This window comes from Protopterus annectens, chromosome 15.part0, assembly GCF_019279795.1.
Source record: "Protopterus annectens isolate FY-2018-M chromosome 15.part0, PAN1.0, whole genome shotgun sequence".
NCBI lineage: Eukaryota > Metazoa > Chordata > Ceratodontiformes > Protopteridae > Protopterus > Protopterus annectens.
This window is the reverse complement of record NC_056749.1, coordinates 222,761,842-222,780,939: the sequence shown is the minus strand read 5'-3', so window position 1 is coordinate 222,780,939 and position 19,098 is coordinate 222,761,842. Positions and strand designations below refer to the sequence as shown.

At 42.0% G+C, this 19,098-nt stretch overlaps 1 protein-coding gene across 1 annotated transcript in view; it reads right to left on the bottom strand.

The window, feature by feature from the left end:
• LOC122790147 (cysteine-rich hydrophobic domain-containing protein 2-like) overlaps positions 1-19,098 on the bottom strand; it is a 1,177,471-nt gene that overhangs the window by 726,343 nt on the left and 432,030 nt on the right. The window lies entirely within an intron of this gene.

The window sequence follows — 19,098 nt, the reverse complement described above, 5'->3', positions numbered from 1 at the left end:
TCCAAGTCATCATGAAAGGATTCCCTGAAGAATAAACAGGAACGGAAGATACTGTATCTAAATTGTAATGCCTTGCTAAAATATTCAGAGAAGCCTATGTTCCAGCAGTACACATGCAACCTATAGAAGCATTTTAAAAAAATTACAATGTAGCCATGGCTCTTCTAGAATGCTCCCTAGGTTGTACAAGTACAAAACTTTCAGATGCGTCATGGTCTGGTTTATTTTCCTCACCACTAGGACAGACTCACAAGTAGACATTTTCCGGATGGCATCATAAAAGGATTCCCAAAATGACTGGCCTTCAAGGAGAAACAGGAAAGAGAAACCACATCTAAATCGTAATGTCTTGCTAAAGTATTTTGGGAAGCCCAAGTTCCAACAGCACATATATAACTTATGGAAGCATTTTAAAAAATTTACAAGGTAGCCATGGCTCTTCTAGAATGGATCGTAGGTTGTATTGTTAGCTCTTTGCCATGCTTGTCAGAGCAGTACTTAATATGCTCAGACAACCACCTAAATAAAGTGGTTTAGAATACCTTTTGGCACATTTTATTAAGTACAAGAGGTGGACAACTGTGACCATTTATGAAATGTTTGTGTCCACACAGGAATGAAGGTACCTATGCACATTCATACTGTACAACAGGTACTCTCCTTTACTGCAGTAATTAGGAAAAATACCGGAATATTTACAAACTGGTTGGGATTAGCTTCTGTACCAGTTTGGGCACAAAAGAGGGATTTGTTCACATGACTACTCTGTTGTTATAAAAGAGATATGGTGGTGGAACACACAAAGTCTGAAGTTCAGAAATTCTTATCCTTGACCAATAAAATGTAATTTCTATATAAATTTCATATCTGCCTCAGAGGCTGGTTTGAAGGGAGGGAGTGTGAGGTGTTCTAATATGAAATACTAGTCCCTTGGGGAGCAAACTCTATTAATGGAATCCAGACAAGAAAGGCACCCTTAAGTCTTACAAATCCTAAAAGGAAGCTAGTGACAACTTCTGGAAACTTTGGTGAAAACTGGAAACAGCCATCATGTATTCCTTTCCAGGAAAGTAGTGAATACCATACCAAACATTTGCACCAGTTAGTCAAGTAACACTGGAAATAGAGAAGAAAAGGGGTTCAAACCCATTAAATAATTTCCAAACTGTAAAAAAACACTTGTACATTTTCCTAGCAATGGGCGTATGGGCAAACAGAAGCATATGGACAACCCTCTTAGGGAAAGCTATATCCTTGGCCATCAGTGGAATTAGAGAAACCAAGCAATTAAAATGAAAGTCTGCGTGAAGCTCACTGGATGGGGGGATTCAACAGGGTTATAAAAATCCTCAGCTCGCCAGCCATTTCCAAAAGGTGCAGATATACATACAGCAAGGGGAACAAAGCTTGTCAAGGCCAATGGAGGCTGTAAGAATGACCTTGGCCTTGCTCACTCTGACTTTCTGTATGAATTTGGAAATGAGGAGAAAAGGTTTAAGGCATACAACAGACCCAGGGGCCATTCCTGGACTATAATATTCCCTTAGTGATTGCTCTGAAGAGGAAATCAGGTGAAAGAAGTCGCTGCATTTGGCCACATTTGGGGGAGCAAAGAGTTTGCACTGAGGTTTCTTTCAATGGTGGAAAAGAAATTTCACCACATTCCAACTGGAGTGGAATTGACAGTCACTATCTGAGCCTCTCTGCTAGGGAGATGACCTCATCAGATATGTGAGCAGTGACTATAAAGAGATCTGAGGACCTGTCCCATTTCCACAACCTCAACACCTCTCAGCAAAGTGGAAGGAGTTGAGCAAATGGCTGTAAGGAAATGATTCTTTTCAGCTGGGATACAAGATCTGAATTGCCTAGACATAGTATGGCCTTATTAAGTTTAATTCAGTTGGCTGCAAAAAACAAAAAGCAATTACAAGAAAACTGAAATCAGTCTACATCAACTGTATTTGAGATGCTGAATACTATAAAATAGATAAAAACTCTGGAAGTGAGACCTTTAGAAATGGGAAAGAGCAAATTACATAGAGGTAAACAGAAATTGTGGTAACAATAAATGCATAATAATGTTCAGGAGAAGGAGTGAGGTTTAAGGAAAGGCAGGAATTCAGCTTTTTTTTGTAATGTTGGACTGATAATAGTAGCAAAGAAAATACATGGGGTGTATATTGTACTTAAATGGAAACATGGTAAAATGTTTTTTTTCTATTAATGTAGGTTTGTCTACATCTTAATTGAAAATTTAATAAAGGTCTTTAAAAAAAAAAAACAAAGGGGAAGGAGTAAGTACCTCCTTGCTTGATGATGTACCACATTACCACCATGTTGTCACTGTGTAAGGAAAGCACTCCTCGACAGACAGAATCCTGAAATGCCTGCAGGGAGAGAATAACTGTTCTCATTAGCAGTGCTCTGATGTGCAAGCTGGTCTTGCTCTGTGCCCACTCACCTGGAACCATACACCCTTGACAATGCTCCCCCCACCACAGGATTGAGCCACCTGTAGCGACTGTTGCATAAGAATTAGGAATACGGAAAGGGGTACCAGGAGAAAGGATGGCACTGAGAAGCCAGGTACCTCAAGCATGCCTTTGAAATTTTGATGTAATTAGATATCAGGTCTAAATATGTCCTAACAGTCTACTGGAGAATTCTCATACTGTACATTACAAAACAGTATTAGAAAAATGTTGTCTACCATAACAAAGCGCTGAGGAATGTGTGTGCTGAGACTGCAATGGAATGACAAATTTTGTCCACTACATGAGCAATGGGTGACTTCTTTCTTGAGAAGACTGGCCCTGCAAAGAAGGGTGTATAGTGATAAACCTATGAATGTTACTGTCTGTGTAGCCTGAACTGCCACAGAAAAGGCTACCTCATGGAGATGCTTCTTGCTAAATATAGTGTGTCCTGGAACCAGTCACCTAGGTGCAGAAAGAACTTGAATCCTTGCTGCCTCTGGTTTGCTGCAATTGCAGCTGTGTATTTTATTAGTAGCCTGTGGGCTGAGGGTAGCTTGAAAGGAAGTACTGTACATCTGGTTTCTAAGCACAAGAAAAGGAACTCCTTGATTCTTTACATGTAGACAGGCGTCTTGGGAGGTCCAAAGAACACACCCAGTCTCCTCCTGACAAGGAAGGAAGAGCTGGCCACACGATGACCAACCAGAATTGTTATTATGGTATAAAGTGGTTAAGGCCATTCAAATCTATAATGGGTCCTTAGTCTGCCTGGCACTACAAAGAGTCTGAAATAAAACATGGAACATTTTGGTTTGCTGTTTTTAAGAAGATGTTCAATGTCAGTATTTGCGGGGCCCTCTTCTAATGTGGTAGAAAGATGGGAAGGGAAAGAGTGTGGTAGAGGTGAGAAGAGGAACAGAATTATATAGCCTATTGTTATTATGTTATTATGTCCAGTAGTCATCTGTTGCATGTGTTGGGCTCCCATCCTGGCAGGAGGAGAGTCAGAGGGACTGCTGCCACAGAAAAGCAGTCCAGGTAAAGCCTCAGAGAGCTTATTGCTTTCACTCAGACTTGGGAATGGGGATCCTTGATTCTATCTTGAATTCCTACCAGCTGGTGGGTGACTGCAGCAGTTGCTACCTCTGCTTGAGTGTTGGTTCCCTCCAAGCTGCTGGCTGCACCTGAAAGACATCTACATCACTGTGAATGAGTGACAAGGAGCCTCAAACCTGAAGCTAGTAGCTGTGAGGGCCAGCTTCTTCTTAACTAACAGTCTGATTAAAGTGGAGCCACTGAATAGGGCATTGAGGGTGAATGTCCTGCAATTCTCCATGAAGATGGTGAGGTGAAGTCAGGGGTGTCAGCATACAGTAACTCAGGCACCTGCTACACCAAGGTGCACGGTGAGATTACTTATTGTGGAGAGCATAGATTGTTGAGTACAGAATTTCTTTTTAAGGTCTGTATCTGCCACCCTTTCCAGTTACTGGAATATCTCACCTAGAGAAGCATGCTGGAACCTCAGCAGTCTTCAGAGCAAAGGTGTAGACCCAGTTCCCTAAGCAGACTACAACCCATGACTGCTTCTTTGGAGTGTAGACTCTGTGATGTTGGAGACTTTTTTTGTCCAACAGCTGCAGTAACTGGTGCAATTCAGCACCCAGCATTTCTGGTCCCTTTGAAGTGCAGAGGATCCTGTCCAGCTTCCTAGCCATTAGTGGTACAATGTCAGGTTCTTTCCATGCTCCCTGTGTGACAACCACCACCATGACAGCCAGGAGGTACCTCTTAAGAAGGCAAGGGGATATACTTAATCACTTCCTGTAGAACATTCTCAGAAGATGTGATGGGTTACTGAAAAAAGCTCCTTTAGCCTGTATCATTTGTGAGCTCTCCATGAGCTTATGATCATCAGGAGGCAAAAATAGGGAATAAGCCTCACCTTTTTCTTTAGTGTCTGGTTTAGAAGAAATCTTTGGGGAGTCAATGTACTTCTTCCGTGACCTCTTGCCATACTCCTTTAGTGGACATCTATAGAGGGAGAAGAGGCAAAGGAACATTCTGGCTCAGACACCATTCTGTTTTTCTGCCTGAAGCCACCAGGTCCTTTGTCACAATGAAATGAAGTGGTGGGAGGTTCAGATACAGGTTGGAAGTGGTTTTGGGCCAAAGGTAGTAGCACTGTAGATAATGAGTGGTGCATCCATAATTAGGTGGCAACACTGAGCCCAGCACCAGCCTTGTTACCTGCACTAGTACAGTGATACCCATGCATGCGGACAACCCTGCACCAAACGTTACCACAGTGACATCAATGAAGCACTAGGGCTGGTGCCAACATCAATACTCTGTCTCAGGGACTCAAAGGCTGAAATCTATGACCCTGGCAGTGAGATCAACCTTCAGGCACAGACCATCAAGTCTCAAGCCAAGCCCAAAGGAACAGCTGACACTGAAGAAAACTCATGGTTATTCCAGCAGCGTGGGTGGCATCACCAATGAATTTGAAACGAGCTACACTGGTGTTAATGTCAACAAAGTGCTACACGACCTTGAAGCAATCAGCACTGGAGTAAGGCCTGATAAGAAGACTTGAGTCCATAAAGTGAGGGTGACATTATCCCTGTCTGGACCAGAACAACATGGGGATATAAGAGGAGTGCCAAATCCAATTCAGCCTGCTGCACTGACTTCAACACCTTCAAGTAGTCTTTGCCTGAGGTAACAGACCCATGGGAGGAGAAATAATAGGGTCTATATTAGTTCACCAAAACGGCTGAAGTTCAAACACCATCTGTTCGAACTTCTAATCACGAATTGCAAACACACGAAGTCTTAGAACAGCGATTTTTTTCCCAGGGGAAAAAAAAATCGCTGTTCCAAGAAACACACACACAACACAAGCACACCAAAAAAACAGCAATCCACACACATACACTTAAAATTCTACATCTAACCCTACACTAAACTGTACATAAACTGCTATCTATCCACTTACATTAACCCAAACCCTAACCCTAAGGTCCGTCACTATCTCACACTCACCTGACCTGCGCCCTAACCCTAACTCACCTATCCCACCCTAACCCTAAAGTCTGTCACTATCGCACACCCACCTCACCTGCGCCCTAACCCTAACTCACCTAACCCGCACCCTAACGTCCAACACAATCGCACACTTACCTGAACCCGACCCGTAACTTCCCACCAGAGTCCTGATAATCGCAAAGCCACAGAAACAGCCCAGCAAATTCTTTCCCTGAAAAAGAATTCGATGTTCCGTGGCTTCGCGATAATCAGTGTTCGAACTTCACAGTTCGAACATCTGGTATTCGATAGTCAGCCATTTCGACAAACTGATATCGACCCGAACTAATACACAGGTCTGAAAGAGAGACTTGGACAGGCATTACACCTTGGAAAGCTCAATTTAAAAGGAGGGAAAACACTGCCTTTCTTGGAGGATTTCAACCTCGGAATTACAGGAGGGCAGTCCTCTATGACCTGTACATGGCACACAGAGTATACGAGTTTGGTTTTCTTTAAGGGAATCAGTAATCAGGATCATGACACATGTGAACTTGACTGGGTCAGTCAGTCTACCATAAATTACTAAGGTGAAAGCATCTTTTCTTCATCTACATGTGGCTCTTATATCTATTTTAACTGTGATACTGTCTTGATTTATAACTAGACCTTCACTTACAGAGTTCATACGACAATTATCAGGGAACTGAGATGCTGTATTTGTGCTTCTGGCTTGAGGCTTGCTATGTTTTGCTTCTGCCATGTGCCTTTACTTTGGCCCTGTAATGGATGTACAAAATGAAAAAGTTAACTGTCTGACTGAGAAAGACTTGTACAAATAAGCCATTCTGGTCCTTACTCTGCCAGGTCTTTTTGGACATTTTAATAAAATATCATTTAAAATCATTTTTACTAGTCCCTATGAAGCTCACACTCAAAAATCTGATCTGCATCTGCACTTCACTAAACCACAATGTATTTTTCACTTTGTTTCTTCAACTTTTGGCTCAAGATGATGACCATACAACCAGCAACATTTCTAAAATTGCAGAAAGAATCTCTGAAAACTGGAGGTTTGAGATTCAACTTTTTGAGCTGTATTTCACTGCAAGTGGCCTTAGAGACAAACCAGCAAGGATCCAATGTGCCATATCTCTTGCCATATGTTGCAAATGAGGAAGCCACCAAGGTATTTGATTACAACATAAAGGACTATTTATAGTAAGAAAAAAAAACTATCATTTTTTTACGAGAATTCAAGGGGTTCAGGAGACTGTAGATACTTACATCACTAAATTAAAACAAATAGTGCAAGACAGTGAATTTGGTGATGAGGCTGAATCACTAATTAAGAAGCAAAAGAATCTATGTAATAAGAATGCCAACATAACGGGTACACTGCTGTGTTTTACATAAGTGTAATGCTAAATGTGCAATATAAAAACATTACTGAGGAGCCTGAGGTGTGTAAATTTTGAGATGTGCATGAAATCATCATCAACCCTATTTTGTCAATTTCTACAAGGAGTCAAGGGTGTCGCATCAACTATCACCATCTCTCTCCATTCAGTGCCACTCCCAAACCTTCATAGGAAGTCATGGACTGTCACAGGTCTTTTCTCATGCAATCCATCTATTTGCAGGACTCTCTCGTTTCCACTCCCCTTCTTCACTAGATGATCTTCTCCTTTCTTGCACATATACCTGAATCAATATAATCTGTTACCTTTGACCTTCTCTGCAATTGCAGCTATTTGTCTTCCGCTCTGCTGTCTAATTTCTTCAACTGTCCCATGGTAAGCATCTTGCCACCAATCTAAGGCACTTCATTTCAATCACCTCCATTTCCCTCTACTGCTCTGCCTTCAATGCCCAGGTTTCTGCAACATACAGTGGTATGTTTTGCACTATTTTATACACCTTACTTTTCAGCTTCTCTGGCATTCTTTTGTCACACACTACCACCGGCACTTTGTACCAGTTGGCTGCAGCTCTCTTAATTCTAGCTTTGGCCTCAACTATTCCCTTCTCCAGAACCACCCTTCCTAAACACTTGAAAATAGTGGAACAGGTTAACGGCTTCCCTTTTATCTTAATTTTCTGCTTCGTCTGATGTCTCAATCAGTGCCATGAAAGCTGTCTTGTCTATACTCAGTTTCATCTCATGCACTTTCAGTTTTGCATTCTATTCCCTACCATTTGCTCAAGTTCTTTTTCAGAGTCTGCTTGTAATGCCACCTTGACTGCATAAAGTAGCTTTGTTGATCTGTCCCCTCTGACTGGTTTGCTAATGTAGTCCATCACTGTTATGAACCATAGTGGGCTCAGAGCAGAACCCTGATGCACACCCACTCTGACTGACTGGGTCTATGAGACAGAGTCTGAATACCATTCATACTTGTGGCACAGAGTCCTCGCACACAGCCTGCACTAATTCGACCAATCTTGCCAAGACTTCAAACTGTCATAGGACTGCCAAAATCAGCTTTCCTGTGACCCTGTCATATGCTTTCTCCTAGTCTAGGAGCTTCTTCACAGCCATCTGTATCACTGCTATATATTTTTTAATCATCTTTATTAAATTACCACTTACAACGAAGACAATTATACATTTACATAAATGAAAGCAAACCACGGTAACATATTTTCAGTTACAAACATTATACATCACATATAATAGTCTGTAAAGTCACTGTTAAATCTGGAATTACATAACTCACTCAATTACTGCCATCCCTTAAACCTCAATCCTTTTCCAAAACATTATTCTTCATGTACTGTTCCCACAATTTTCATCTTTCTATGTAATTTGCTCCTACCCTTTTCTAAAGATCCCACTTCTTTGACTTCCACTTTCTAGTAAATGTTTTTGTGGCAACCACCAGAATTAAACCTAGCAAGGCCTTACTATGTCAGGCAATTTAGATCCTGTATCCCAGCTCAAAAAAATCACTTTCTTAGATGCACCAATTTGCTCACCCAATATTTTCTGACAAGAGTGGTCTATAGGGAATTTTTAAAGCCTGCCATATCATTTGTTTGCGTCTTTCGGCTTTTCCCGGTTAGGGGTCACCACAGCGGAACTCCGGTCCGCTAATGACTGGTAGTGGATTTTTACGTACCGGGTTACCAGCCCTGACGCACAACCTTCAAAGAAGGCACGCCCCATTCACGTATGCCTCCACACAGAAGGCGCTCTAGCTGAGAATCGAACGGGACAACGTCTTGCTATGAGGCGACAACGCTACCGCAGCATCACCACCGCACTTCCAAAAAATACATTCTCAATTACTTCTTTCTTCCCCTACAAACATCCAACATTTGCAATCTACCAGAGGAAAAATGTGTTGGGGGTTTGCTTGGGGTATAAGAATACCTACACAAACACTTCCGAGCAAAAATCCTAAATCTTCTAGACTTTGTTGCATATCTGAGAGCTATACATATATCCTCCCATTATTTCTTTGTAAAAAATGCTTACCCAATCTCTCTTCCCAGTAGTTTCTAAACTCCTCAGATTTATTCCTACACTTAGTATGCCACACTGTATATGTCCTGCTAATTATCCCCTTTTCAACAGCCGCTTCTGTTCTAGATTCAACTAAAAACTCTACGGAGTCCCCTATCCTCTTCTCTTTGCCTATACTCCAATGTCAATTGCTGACAGGGAAGGCAGTCTCCAGATTGCAGTCCAAATGCGTTCTTGACATCTTCCCATTCTATTACCTTTCTCTATCAAATTATTTGCTCCCAATACCTTGGTTCCTTTGCCAGTTTTCTCCAGTAAATTCCAGCCCCCTCTTGACTATTCTCTGTATCCCAAACAGAAGTCATCCCTAATGGCTGAATCTCCTTTCTCCATTCCTGTGCTGGGTTAGTTTCTACAATATTTTCTGCTACTTTATGAATGTTCTGTATGGCTATTATCATTAAGGATCTGCACTCAAAATCCCACTCTCAAATTTCCTGAGTTCCCCCTGTTTCACCATCATGATCCCTTTCCACTTTAAATTATAGCTTTCTGCTTGTGCTATATATATATATAGGAGCCTTACCCGTGTCGTCTTCTTCTTCTTTCGGCTTTTCCCGGTTAGGGGTCACCACAGTAGATCATCTGTACGCTCATGATTGGCAGTGGAGTTTTACAGTGTCGAGTTGCCAGCCCGGCGCCCAACCTTCCACAGAAGGCACACACACACACACACACACACAAACCTAGGGCCAATTTAGAGTGCCAATCCACATACTGCATGTCTTTGGGATGTGGGAGGAAACCTGAGCACCTGGAGGAAACCCACGCGGCCACAGGGAGGACATGCAGACTCCGGACAGAAGGCACCCCAATTGAGGATCGAACCAGAGAACCTCTTGCTGTGAGGCAGTAATGCTAACTGCTGCACCACCGTAGTCGCTCCGGAGCCTTACCTGTGTAGCTGTAGAACATCCCTTCATATCAGGTAATCCCAAACCATCTTGTTTTATTGGAAGGATCAACTTATCCCACTTGAATCTTGCCCGCTTATCCTCCCAGAAAAAAATCCTTCAACTCTTTATTAACTGCTATCCACAACTTCACTACTGGTTGATAAAAATATGCCTGACCTGTGTATAAAACTAAAGGGACTAAAAACATTCTCACTGCTTACATCTTGCTATCCATATCAAATTGAACTGAGCTTCTCAGTTTTTGTATTATCTTTTGTTTAGTCTCTTCCTGCATATCATTTGCTGCCATAACAGAATCCTTTTTAATCCCTACTTCTAAGTACTTCATTTTGTGATGTCCCTATAAATATGGGTATTGCTGAACCAATTTGTGTGTGGGTACATCATTTATAGCTATTCCCTTAGTTTTGTCTTCATTAATTTTGTATCCTGAAAAGACTTGAAACTGTCTCAGAACATTCCACAACACTAAAATGTCCTTTTGTGGTTTTATCAGGTAAAAAATTCATCTGCAAATAAAGCCAGCTTTTCTTGATTACCATACCAGTGCTATCCCTGAATTTCTGAGTCCCTTATTTTCTTTGTCAATGGCTACTTTTCTGAAAAAAAAAAAAAAAATGTAAGCCTGTTTTCTACCTTTCCTGTAATTAGTGTTCCAGATACAGATTTGCTGTATCCAGGACAATTTGTAAGCTTCTGAGCCCCCAAGCCTTTCTGTGTTGGAGGGAAGCCTTCTAGCTTATCAGTGGGAGTGGTAAGCACTAGGTAACCTGTCTACCACATAAGGAGTGGTTCTGGCCCAGAATTTGTAATTATTGGCCGTTTGGGCGGTCTTCCATCTCTCAACTTTCTGATTTGAAGGCCTGCATTTGCACTTGTTTCTGTCCTGTAACTTTTGGGCCCATCTCATTTGCTCACTCAAAAAAAAAAATCTGCTTTTACTGTATTTGCGTTTCTTCCTACTTTATTTTGCTTTTGCTTCATCTTAAAAGTACTCAACTGTATTTATTACTGCTTGGTGTAACTCATTCTAAGCCTTTTAGTTTAAGCACTTGGGCTTCAGACCAGTTGTTTTACATTACGAAGGTTTGTGGTCTGCACTGTGGTGGCAGGACAGGTAGCTTACATCCTTCTAAGTTGGGAACTGCTGATTGAGGGCTCAGTGTCTGTTATTCTAAAAGTGTATTAATTCTGTTTTAAGCACTTGGGCTTCAGGCCAGTTATTTTACATTAAAAGGGTTCATGGTCTGCACTCTTGTGGGAGGAGAGGCTGGACTCTGCCATTCTAGCTGGGAATTTCTGGTTAAAGGCTTATAGTGCCTGCATATCTAACCTGCTTCTTACTGAAATTGGTACACCTTGTTTGCTGTAGCATAGACTAGATCCAGGCCTGCTGAATCTAGCTTTGTTTGTATAACCTGAGCACTAATCCAGGCATTCTTTAAAGTATTCAATTGTATTTATTACTGCTTGGTAGTAACTTGATTAAAGTGTAGCTATCATTCTAAGTCTTTTGGATTAAGCACTTGGGCTTCAGACCAGTTGTTTTACATTAGGAAGGTTTGTGGCTTGCACTGTGGTGGCAGGACAGGTAGCTTACATCCTTCTAAGTTGGGAACTGCTGATTGAGGGCTCAGTGTCTGCTATTCTAAAAGTGTATTAGTTCTGGTTTAAGCACTTGGGCTTCAGGCCAGTTATTTTACATTAAGAAGGTTCGTGGTCTGCACTCTTGTGGGAGGACAGGCTGGACTCTGCCCTTCTGAGCTGGGAATTTCTGGTTAAAGGCTTATAGTGTTTGCATATTTGAACTGTTTCTTACTGAAATTGGTACACCTTGTTTGCTGTAGCATAGACTAGATCCAGGCCTGCTGAATCTAGCTTTATTTGTATGCTGCTTGTTTGTTTGCTTGTTATTTCCCTGAAACGCTAATTCCACCTAAAACACGGCTTTTCAGCGCTCCTGTGGATCCCTAGTGATATCTGCATTGCTTACTGTACTTATTTCCTTGTTTCACTTGAAAGAAAGTTACTGTTTGTCGTTTTTGCATTTAAGTTACCTGTAACACATTGTATTTAAGTTACCTGGCACTTGCTCACTAAAGCAATTATATAAGTCAGCACTAAAATATTAAAAGCACTACACCCTCACAAACTCCCCTTGAGTACCTCGTTCCCCACTGGCCCTTTTTTTCAATTATAAAGGAATTCCCAATACTATTCTAGCATGTCCAAAGGTCAGTTGTCAATCTCCTCTCCGGTCCAGCTGGTGAATCTGGGAATCTTGAGGCAATGTTACAACTGCCTCATGTACACAGACAACCCTCTCCTCCTCCCAACAAATTCCAACACATGTGAGAGATGCAACCATATAGCCATACTGGAGGCTAAGATCTCTCAACTCAGTACTGGCGAAACCAGTCAGGAGGAGAAGGACACCACACTCACTACAATTCCAGTCTCACATAGACCTACCACGACAGCAAACCAAACACATAAACACACAAAAACATACTCGGAGGCTCTAAATAAAAATCTGCCTAAGCAGCAGAGACCTCCAAAGCAGACACCCAAGCAACCGCTACCCCAAAACAAAACACGTGCAACACACAGCTCACAAAGCCAGTGTTCCGAACAGGCACAGCCCTTAAGGCTAAACAACACACCTGATACACTTTTAATAGGTGACTCTATTGTCAGGCACACTGACATCCCGCTCACCAGGCTGAACAAGGAGAAGGTCACGGTGAGCTGCCTGTTGGGCGCTAGGATCCGCCACATAACACAAGCACTCAGGTCACTCCAAGGCAAGTACAAATATGACTCAGTCATTGTCCATGCTGGTGTGAATGACCTGAGACGTACCTCCCAGGACTACATGAAAAGAGACATAGAGGAGCTCTCTGAGCATGTAGCCCAGGCCGGTATGACCTTGACCTTGAGTAGCATCTTACCCTCACCAAGAATGATGCCACAATATGAAGACAAGATGATCAATTTCAACAATTGGCTTAAGTATTGGTGTCATTCAAAGGGGATCAATGCCTGTCAGCCTGGGATGACATGCTCGACAAGCCACGATGCTTCGCTAGGGATGGCTTGCACCTGTCACCCCTGGGCTTTCGGATATTGGCAAAGGCTCTTGCTACCCCCATAGTGCCTTTTTTAGGCAAGGCTCAAAAGACAACCCCACCTCCATAGGTATCACAAGGGATAAGAAACTAAGAGTAATGCTACTCAATGCCAGAAGTCTAAACCTCAAGATGCACGCACTCGAAACTCTCCTTAGCATGGAGAACATCGATATCTGTGCAGTAACAGAAACCTGGTTCAAGGCTACTGAGAGCACCCCAGCACTACCAGGTTATATCTCATACCATGCTTTTCGGCCCCAAAACTTGGACCGTACCACAAAAGGAGGGGGAGTATCAATATTCGTCAAAGATACCCACACCTCCAGGTTGGTGGCATGGCATGAAGCATCAGAGACTATCCATGTGCAACTAACAGTGGGTAAAACTGCCTTCCAGTTTATAGCCTGCTACAGACCACCCTCCCAAACCCAGGAACCCCACTCGGCCTTCCTGAGAACACTGGAAAATATGAAGGTCTCTCCAAACACCATTACATTGGGCGACTTCAACTACCCAAACATAGACTGGGAGCATTACTCTAGCTCCAACACCCTAGCCCAAAGGTTCCTAGAATTTATAAACTCAAATGCTATGGAACAACTTGTTACCACTCCCACAAGAGGGGAAAACATACTGGACCTGATCATCACCAACATGGGGACTCTATGCTCCAGACCAGAAGTGTATCCCTCACTGGTAAGATCAGAACATAAACTAATCTCACTGGATATTCACATCCCAACTCCACCCCCTGCCCTGAAAACCACAGTAAAAAACTTCTCTAAAGCAAATTTCACACTCCTCAAAACCGAGGTGGAATCCTTCAAAGCCACCGGGCCTGTGGAAAATACGGCCCAGACCGCAGAATCCTTTATAAACGCATTCTATGAACCCCTTCAGGAATGCATGGATCATGCAATCCCAAATAAAACCAAGACCCAATCCTCCAAAGGCAGGCGTCCTGTCTGGTGGACCCCAGCCATAAACAAACTATACAATAGAAGGAGGAAGCTACTACATGATGGAGCAAAATCCCAAAAAGGGAAGGCATCTCTGATCAGTATTAACAAAAAACTACGGGCACTCATAAAATCATCTAAGGCCAGCTTCGAGAGAAAAATTGCACAGGACACTAAGGATAATCACAAGGCTTTCTTTAGTTATGTTAGGAACCTGGGTGGGAATTCCCAGATATGCTCAGAATTAGTTCAAAATGACAAAAAATACACCGAACCCACAGACATTGCCAATATCCTAGCTGACAGGTTCAGTGCAAACTTCTCTCCCCCCTCCCCACCAAAAGGGCAAATATTTATCCCAGCAGAGTGCTGCCCCCCTGACATCTCAGATGCTCAGGTAAGAGCTGCCCTCTCCAAAGCAAAAAACACAGCGTCAATGGGGCCAGACGGTGTCCCGGGCTGCGTCCTACATGAACTCCAAGAAGAGCTAAACCCAAACATAAAACTACTGTTCAATCTCAGCCTTACTACAGGATATGTACCCAAAGAGTGGCGTACAGCAACAGTGGTCCCTCTCCACAAAGGTGGTGCCTCAACGGATCCTGGAAACTTTCGCCCCATAAGCCTGACTAGCTTGGTCTGCAAAGCTATGGAAAGGATTATCATGGACCTCATAAATAAAGATATTGGGGACCTACAGACAATGGATCCTACCCAGTTCGGCTTTGTTAAGGGCAGATCCTGCCTCTTAAACCTGGTCGATTTCTTTGAAACAGTCACCAAGGCCATTGATGAGGAGAAGGTGGTCCACACAGTCTACCTGGACCTCGCAAAAGCCTTCGATACAATACCCCACTCGGGCATTATAGATAAGCTCACCAGCTTAAATATAAACCCCTATGTCACTAGATGGGTTGCAAACTGGCTCAAGGACAGAACCCACATGGTTAGAATTGCTGGAGCCATGTCAGACTCCAAACCAGTTACAAGTGGCGTCCCACAAGGCTCAGTCCTGGGACCTCTCTTGTTCGGTATATATTTGTCGGAGGTACAGGCCAACATGGAAGGACTGTGGCTGACTAAGTTCGCAGATGACTGCAAACTGGGCGCCATAATCGACTCTCCAGCCGACACAAGCATCCTCCAAAAGGGCCTCATAGAAACACACAACTGGTGCCAGAGCCATGGCCTCAAGCTAAACGCCAAAAAGTGTATAGTCATCCCTTTGGCAAAAACAAAGTGCCCACAAATTACCACATAAGTGGTAATCCATTAAGTACAGAAGAAGTAATTGGGGACCTGGGGATCCAAGTTGATAGCAATCTCTCATTTGACAACCACGTGGCCAAAGTGGTTAGAAAAACATTTTATATAGCCCACCTAATCATGAAGGGATTCACATCTAGATCAGGGGAGGTCATCGTGCCTCTTTACTCATCCCTCATCAGGCCCATAATAGAGTACAATGCCCCTTTCGCGATGTACCTTACCAGACATCTGCAGCAACTGGAAAGACCCCAAAAGTACCTCACCAAGAAAATCATAGGGCTCAAACAGATGCCATATGCTGCCCGGTTAAAGAAACTCCAGCTCTACTCAGTGGCATACTGCCTGCTCAGAGGCGATATGTGCCTGACATATAAAGCCATGTCCAACCCGGAATTAATGGACATGCTGCACCTCAGAAAATCCAAATCCCATCGAGCTACGCGCTCGAGACTTGAACCTCAGCACTGAAATAAATAGGACATGCTGGAGGGACAGATTCATAACCCAGAGGCTCCCTTCACTCTGGAATAAAATCCCAGTCCAGGTTAGGCAGAGTCCCTCATTGACTTTCTTCAAGAGGAATCTTGATGAGTGGATGGGAGATCGTAGGTTTACCCCGGGTATCACTTCTGTGTCACTGTTAGACAGAGGCACAGTATACTAACCTCGAAAAAGGGCATAGCAAAATTAATTTAAAATGGGTGGCGAAAGCCAAACACACTCTGGCTAGGCTTATAAATGCCCTAGGGCAGATAGCCTAGTATGAACCTAAATATAAAACAAATAACAAAGGGGAAAGACAACACCCCTGCATGGTTCCTCTGCTCTAAAAGAACTCAGAGAGGAACCTCCTCCAACTTTATTTTCATTTCCATTCCCTCCTATATTCTCCTAATCAACCTTACTATTGTGTCAGGAAATAAAAACACTTTCACTGCCCTATTCATAAAATCCCAGCTGACTCTGCTGAATGATGTTTTTGCATCAAGACCCATCAACAACAGTGGTATTGTCTTACATTCTGCTTTCCTCTGGATCATCATTCTTCTATTAATGTTGTCAAATGTATGCCTCCCTTCCACAAAACCACAATGATCCATATCTATAAATTCTGGCATTACCTCTGACATTCTTTTAACCATTATATACACAAAACCAGCAAAATCACAGTGGGTAAACAAGTGGATCCAAGGAACTGTAGAAAAACAACCACTTGAAGGTGATGTCCAGTAACACAAGATACCAGGTGTCCTCAATAAAAATGCTTTAATGCAAAGCCAAAATCCACAGCAGCAACAAATACAATTTGCAAAAAGCAGCACAGCTACAAGAACAGAATGTTGGATAAGCGCTTTTGTCTGCTGCCATAGCAGATTTATCAAATCTACTACTGCCTTACACAGGTGTAGTTAAATAATCAGTACAATTAACACCTTAAAAAGTTTTAAAGACCTAGTACAATCAACATACAAACGGTAAAAAAGAAAGAAAAAAACGTCATAACTTAGCAGCCCTCTCTATTAAAATTGGTTTTAAAGACAAACTGTCATTTAAGCCTGGTGGGTACCAGGCATTTAAACGAAGCTGCCATTTAAGCTCACTTTTATAAATATTGTTAGCCCAATTGCCACCCCTGGATTTTTTCATCACCACTTCAAGTATACCAAATTTGTAGCCAGAAAACGACCCACATATAAGGGAATGTCTATAAAAGGCATTGTTCGTGTTGTGAGTGTTAATGGCTTACAAGTGTTCATACACCCTCTTCTTTAGGGCTCTTTCCGTTTTACCCACATAGTATGCTTTACAATAAGTGCAAACAGAAAAAAAAACAAGTCCTACAGTGTTACAATTACCCCCCACTAACCTAACTTTGTGGACTGGGTCCCCCAAAGTGATCTATCGTGTGTTCAATACATAGGGGCAATAATTACACCTACCACGTGGTTTGGTACCGTTATTGTTCCTCCTAGTAACATGATGTTCTAACAAAGTTTTTAAATTATTACCCACATTAAAAGAAAATGTGGGACCCAAACCCAAGGCTTGAGTGAATTCATTATTACACTTCAAAATAACCCAGTTCTTACACAAGATGTCCTTTAACCTTATTCCCAATTGAACCAAATTGTATGGACATAGAATTCAGAACACCCTGTGTATTCAACAACTGAAGGTCAGTCTAGGTGGTTTGTTCTATACTCACTTCAATGTTTCCTTGTCCTAAAAGAAGTACAAATTTCTTACCCCAACCTTCCAACACCTCACTATTTATCTGTTGCAACATACAATCGGGGTACCCTCTTGCTTTAAACATCGGTGTCAACAATCCCAGTTCCCTTTTCAAGTTATCAAGGGTAGAGCAAATTCTTGCCCCCCTTATCATTTGTCCCCTAACCAAATTCCTCTTAACATGGTAGGGGTGTTGACTCTGGTAACTCAAAAAGCAGTTAGAATAGGAGGCCTTACAGTACACCCTGAATGAAAACTGCCTTAACTGGAGATCTCGGTTGATGTTAACATCCAAGTAGTCTATAGTATATTCATCAAATGTGTGGGTAAATTTAAAATATGGACATACTTCATTAATATGTTCAATGAATTTATCCACAGTTGACCTGTCACATTTCCAAAGAATAAAAATGTCATCAAGATAACGACCGTACAAAAGCCACTCTTGTTTGAATCCAGTATTAAAGATGTATTTACTCTCCCACATGGCCATGACAAGGTTTGCATAAATGGGGACACAACTGGTCCCCATAGCCACACCCTTCACCTGCTTGAAATACTCAGCCTCAAATTAAATAAAGTTGTTGTGAAGGATCCATTCCATTAATTCCATAACAAAGTTGATCATTGTATTACTTAGTTTAGAATATGCCAATAAGGCTTCATGGAACAACTCCAAATCTTCCTCATGGGGGACTGAACTAAATAAATCTACAATGTCAATTGTTGAAAATCCACTAGTGTCAAAGAAAAACTGGGGCTTAATCCTAGTTAAAAAGTCCCAAGAGTCCTTGATAACTTGTGTAACTGAACCCAAATCATCCTTCACCAACCTGTCAACAAAAACACCCAAAGGGTATGTTGAACTGTTCTGGCCAGCCACTATGAGCCTATATGGGGGGGTGGTCCACATTTTTGTGGACCTTTGGGATTCCAAAATCTGTGGGAATGAGTGGACAATCATTCTTCAGGAAATTCAAAATGTCCTCATTAATAATACCCTGATATAAACTGTCTTCTAAAAACAGCTGTAATCTCCTGTGTGATATGTGAATTTCATTCAAAGAAGCAGAGGTATATCTCTCTGTGTCACATAAAATGTTCATGATGTCATTAACATAATCCATTCTCTCAACCAATACAACCCCCCCCCTTATCCAGCTTCATAATTCGTATTTCGTCAGATAATCTGAGGCTGTTGAGTAACCCCGTCTCAGTGTTAGTCAAATTAAAATAATTATTCCTATGTTTCTTATATTCATAGGAGATATCTTTCATACAAATTTTTTCATAGTGGGCCAACATGGTCTGTAAAGGAGGGTTGTACAAACTCTTTTTCTTAAACCTTGAATAATCACAAAACGTTTCCCTTTTATCTTTGAAAAGAAGTTGAAAATTGAGTTTCCTGACAAAGTTTAAAATCAATAAGTACCTTAGGAATATCAGGTTTTCTAGCTGGAACAAATCTGAACCCCTTCTCAAGTAAGGAGAAATAGTACTCTATTATTATCCTGTTTGTATAGTTAAAAATACTGAACCCTTTCAAACTAA